Here is a 6,000-nt window from a genome sequence, read left to right on the forward strand (position 1 = left end):
TTGCAATTGGGGAATAGGAAGTAGGTAAGATCAAAATGTATTGCACACAAGTATAAATAACAAAGTAATATATTAAAACCATCCAAGCTATTCAACTTTCTAGAGCAATCTTTAAACAACAAAATGAGCCACCCCCAAAGCAAAATCCATTAGCAATACAAGGAAGAATTACTTTGAAGTCAAATAAAACTGCTGCTAATATAATGCTTGCTTTGTGTAGCTTTATGTCTGTTCCTAGCCCCCAATGGCCCAGTTAAATTGCACTTCACATCTCCAAATGAAGCTTTTTAAGGGTCTTTCATTTGGTGTCATCGAACCCTTAATAGTACTATATGATAGAAGAAAAATACTCTTTTCCCAACCACCTCAGTCTACTGGCACTGCCATAATACATCTGTCCACTAAATATTTTTCTTTGCTCTCTGAACATTAATTTCCAGAATTCTTGAAACATTAATTCACCTCATTAACTCTCATGTTCATTTAAGGTCACATAACTCTGACATGTTACAACTCCTTTTAAGTTTCTTATGTATACCATCCTAAGCAAAGGACATTGAGGAAAGGCTATCAGTAGGATGCTTCTAAATCAAATGCATAGGAAAAGTGTCTGTGTAGTTGACATTTTGCTTAGTGCTTTTGGGAGACCTCCATCAGTATAAAGTACACAACTGACTGATGTGCCTACAAGGAGCAGTGCATACTTCATGGTTGTCTCTTTCTGATCTGAAGAATGGGTTTAACCTTTGTGCTCATTCAAACATTTTCGTATTAGAGACTCAAAGCCCATTCCAAAACATGTCTTTGAATTTCAGCTTGAGTTGGTATTTGATGAATCTATCTTAAATTTACTTTGTTACATAAAACAATTCATATTTATCATTTTAGTTGGAATAGGCTATTAAGTCCTATAGAGGGAAGCATGTTAATATAATGCTCATATGTTTTTCATTTTCCATATAGTCTTTAACATATTTCAAAACTATGATCTCTTTCTTTTTCTTCCCGCATGTCTCCTCTCTGGGCAAGTACTACAAAACAATGATTGTTAAAAGGTTCTAGCAGACTGGGTTCCTCCTGGGTTTATTAGAAAGTTTCAGTACATTACTCAACCTTATAGCTTGACTTTCCATGACTGGTTAAATGCTTCATATTTCCTTTTCTTGCCAAACTCAGCACTATATGATCCAAATGTAATCACAATTTTTGTTCCTTCTGCTCCACAAAAAGCTTATCTTAAAGAATGTTCATGTTATTAACTCATGTTGTTATCTCTTTTGTAAACTTATAAGCTACAGGAAACCCACTTAGATCTACCTCTCATGGACCAAATGGACGCCACCCAGATAAGTATATCTGCCTAAAGTTCCCACTTACTATCTATTCCAAAGGGTGGGATTCCTCTGGGTTTCAAATGTACATCTAAGAAAAAACTTTCTTTCTCCCAAACACACTTAATTTTATTCTCTAACTATAATAAATATATATGTGTGTTTCAACATCTTGTCAAGTCCAGGTGCTTACTACACCCAGGACAGCTCCAGAGAAGCGACCTCCAGATGTTCAATCTCCTCTCACAGACACAGACGCTTCTATTAGACCTGTTCCTTCTGACCTGTCCTCAGATGGTTCCACAGACCCTGGACAACAAGGAAATAGCTAACTCTTAAGACTAGACAAACATCCCATACCCACTTTTCTAGGTTCCATAGAGACACGTCGCCCCAAAACAAGCATGAAGCAGTCAGAGATCACAATGACCCTATTCCTGCTCCACCATCATCTTTCTAAGTTTTCTTTTTTAATTAAACCAAAATGCAGGGAATGTTAACATTCTGCCTAAGCTCCACTCCCAGTTACCTGGCAACAGGCAGGTATGGCTGACACTATGATGCTTGCCCCCTCCTCACTCTCTTGTTCTCTCTTGCTCTTGTTCCTGCTTCCCCTTGCTCTCTCTTCCCCCTTTGTCCCTTCTCTCCCCATTCTCCTCCCCCTTTCTCTCCATGTGCTCATGGCCACCTCTACTCTTCCTCTTCTACTTCTCTTTCTCTGCCCTACTACCCTCTTAACTCTCCTTCCCATGCCCTGAATTAACTCTATTCTATACTTAAAAAAAAAAAAAAAAAAGTTCTATCATGGATAATTCATCTTCCATGACTTTCTATCGTTTTCCTCAAATATCTGAGATTTACTACTGAAATATTTGGGAATATAAAATTTTAAACTTTTCAACTTTTTTCTTATCTGCAAAGTGAAAAATTCTACCACAGCATTGTTTAAATTCACATTTATTCCATCACTAATAAAACTGAGTATCACTGCAAAACTTGCTTTTTATTAGTGTTTCTCTTATGAGCTGCTTGCCATGTCTGGTGGCTACTGCTTTGATTATTATATGTAGGCATGTATATGTACTGCAAACCATTTTAATCACTTAAAATTTACCTTATTACTATTGTTTGGTAATACAGAACTTTTATCTGATGATATCGATGGTTTTCTTTGGTTTCTTTCCCAAGTTTTAGGTCTAGAAATATTTCCTTCTCTTCAGTATTTTGTACATATTAACTTTCCTGAATTTGTAGTTTATTTTTCAGGTTTTAAACTCTAATTTACACGAAATGTATCTGGGTATGAAAGCTGATTCAGAGAACTGGCTGCCCTGCCTCCTCTCCTCCATCTCTGTGTTTTATACCACAGCTAGCATCCTTTTCCACTTATATTTTTCTTCCTATTACCCCTTTGAGTACTTTTCTCAATCTCTTGTCTTATATTTTATATTCTTATACATGTTTTGCTTTAGCAGTAGGTTCACTGTACACTCTAAACTGTATTTCCTGGAAGAGAATTCTTAGGGGTGACTTCTAAAGGAATCGCACTGATGTCTGAGAAATTTTATACTCTATAAATGTAAACAAGCTTTTTAAAGAGCATCACTCTTTAATATGCTGAGCCTAACTCTAAAGCTCCAAGAGATGGATAAAGAAAGTACTATTGTTTGTGAGTACTCGTCCATGAGAACCTTTTTGGGGAAATATTTCAACTTCACACACGTTGAGAAACTGATCTATTCTAGTAGTCTGTTCATGACATCATCTTTTCAGTTTGCACACCCCTATATTTTGACATGTGAAACACTGTTTCCTTTCATTAATGTCTCTCTTTCAGAATATGAGAGATTTAACAGTTTCTTCAGCTTTGAAGGGGAACTGTGGTGCCCTGAAAATGTTTGTGTTTTTGAGGGACTAAAGTTCTGCTGATTTTATGTTTTCTTCCATTTCCTTATTTTTCCTTTTTAAGTTTGGAGAAAGTAAGATCTTAGGTACAACAAAGTTGTCTGAAGGCTAAGTACAACTAACCTGAGCTAAGTCAATAAAATGCTGTTTAACAGAAACAAAACCTGCTGTGACTGAGGAAGACTGGCTAATCAATGAGAGAAGAATAGGAAGAACTGGAGTCAGAATCTGCAACATGGAGAGTAAGGCATAAAGATTTGTAGTTGGATAATAAAGTTAAGAAACATCACAAACACTCTCAGCCACTGTTCATTCTCTAATTTGTTCCGAATTCCTTCAAAATAGTAGTTTAAAATTTTTACCAATATAATCACCTAACTGTAATGAACTCACAAATAAAAACATCACACAATTAGATTACAGTAGCCACATAAGGAAAAACCTGCCCAGTTCCAAACTCTCTGTATCTCAGTGAATTTCTACACTTAGAAAGACTCATGGGGTTGGGGATTTAGCTCAGTGGTAGAAGGCCCTGGGTTCGGTCCCCAGCTCTGAAAAAAAGAGAGAGAGAAAAAAAAAAAAAAAGACTCTTGTAAAGCAACGGGGCTTTACGTTTTAATACTAAGATTTTACACAATTAACACTCGAAACAAATGGGGAGGGGGTGCTTGTGACAGGGTTGAAATTAGGGAAATTACCTTTATACTCTTTCTCTACTCATGTCTGTTTAATTTTCTAAAGAAAAGTATAATGTTAGGGACTGGTTGTGTGGCAAAATAATTAAGTGCTTGTCTACAATGTGCGAAAGTTCTAGTTTTGATCTCACAAGAAAGAAAAAAATGAAAAATTATACTCTTAGCAGTAGAGATAACGCAGCTACTAAGAGGACTTGCTGCGCTTCCAGGGGACCAGAGTTTGACTGAAGATCTTAAGCACCTGTAACTCCAATTCCAGGGCTGGCCATGCCTTCTTCTGGATTCAGCAGGCACTAGATTACATGAACAATTACATATAGAGAGAGGTGGGAGGAGAGAAGAGAGAACAAGCTATAAAGTTGATATTGTCTTGAGACTAGACTGACTGCCTTAAAGGATAGGAAAAAAAAAAAAAAAAAAAAAACAACCCAGCATATTGGTTAGATTAGGAACAAAATATACCTTCAGCTTAAAAAGCCTTACTGTATGTGCTGTAAAATGCCAGCAGAATTGATAGCAAATGAAACAACTCCTGTTCTTGAATCAAGAACCCTTAGGTCTCCTAGGTGCTTTCTGAGAATTATCTTTCCAGAGGGTTACTGGTTACCAGAAAAGCACTGAAGATTTAACATGTTATCCACATGTAAGAGTTTAGAGTTAAGCTGCAGAGAGAGACTAAATAAGACAGAGAAAACTCTGGAAATGATATTTTGTAAACTTTAAACATATTAGTAGTGTGGGCTATTGCACGTTCTTACTACCCCAATTAAACAATCTTAATAAGTTAGAAAATTTTGATGATGAAATTTCATCATCAAATAATTCATACATCGCATAAAAAGGCCCATCTTGGGCAGCGTTAAAGTCAACACCAATCAACCAAACAGCATTCGCCAAAAGCAGTTCAATATATTTTCCAGGCTCTTTAGTATTCGTCACAAACTCAATTCTTTTTTTTTTCCCCATCTCTCACAGATTAGAGATGGTAACTCGCATGGATTAAAAAAATATGGGTAATAGCTTAGAGTAATTCTAAATAAAACATGGAGAGGGTGTCCTCTGGCTACTGGGGAGGTAATGGCTGCGAACAGGTAGCGGGAACTTTTGAACTAGTGAATCCTGCCGCCGGTTCCACAGCGCTTACAGACACCGTAGAACGGTAGTGTACACATTTTAACATGGGTGAAGCTGAAGGCGTGTAAAATTATACCCAACAGAGCTGAGCGATAACACATAGATGGAGATGAAGAGAGACAAAAGGCGGGGTGGGGGTGGAGATACCTGATCTTTGACGCCGATCCAGAGGCAATAGGGCTGACAAGGACAGGAAGGGACGCACTCTTGCACCCGTCTCCGCGATGGGATCTTCCCCAGGAACCTCAGCCTTCCTCTCTATGCCTTCGTAGGAAGGTTACTCTGCTCCAAGCACAGCCTCTTCTACAAGTTGGGGTTACCGGCGGGTTCACTCGGGATGGGAGCATCAGTGGCTGAGCAGGCGCCACAGCGCGCGGCGTTCCCTTGGCAACGGGAGCTTCTTCCGGTCCTAAAGCCACGCCTACTCAGGCATTTTAGGTGTCCGCCGACGTGTTCTCCTTCCTGCGGCTGAAGAGCTCTGGGTTAAAAAAAAATGGTCTGATTCCCGCAGGATAACTATCAGAGAGTGTGATCACAGAAGGCATGGGAGGCCGCCAATGAGCTGGGAATGGAGGGGAAGCACCTTTGCTGCTGGGACGCGTGGGACCAGTAGGCCCGCGCACAGCCTGCCGGGTAGTGTGCTAGGCCTTAGCTGCGCGCGCATCGCATCGCTTTTTGCTGGGCTCCTGGATTCTGATTAGGGCCAACACAGATTTGGGCTGACTGCTGACGTCCTGGGCGGAGTGAGGTGGGGCGAGGATCTGCTCAAGTATGCTCCTCCCATTACACGGACCTGTTCCTGGGCTCAGCTAGGCCTGAGAGCAAGTCTTACAGAAGTACCGCTGTTAGCACAGGCAGGAGAGGGAAACTGGCATAAAAACCAAAACCAGAAACATTATTTGGCCTAGGAAGTGTGATCCTGTCCCTAGTTCTTA

General features: G+C 39.5%; 1 protein-coding gene across 2 annotated transcripts in view; it reads right to left on the reverse strand.

Annotated features, from left to right (window-relative positions):
• Positions 1–5,654, reverse strand: part of Arl6 (ADP ribosylation factor like GTPase 6) — a 29,288-nt gene extending 23,634 nt beyond the window's left edge. For both annotated transcript variants that reach the window (XM_032900333.1, XM_032900332.1), the window contains exon 1: positions 5,213–5,654. The gene's annotated coding sequence lies outside the window, so the exon portion shown is untranslated. The remainder of the gene's footprint in view (positions 1–5,212) is intronic.
• Positions 5,655–6,000: the final 346 nt, after the last annotated feature.

Source organism: Rattus rattus, chromosome 4 (assembly GCF_011064425.1).
Source record: "Rattus rattus isolate New Zealand chromosome 4, Rrattus_CSIRO_v1, whole genome shotgun sequence".
NCBI classification, from domain to species: domain Eukaryota; kingdom Metazoa; phylum Chordata; class Mammalia; order Rodentia; family Muridae; genus Rattus; species Rattus rattus.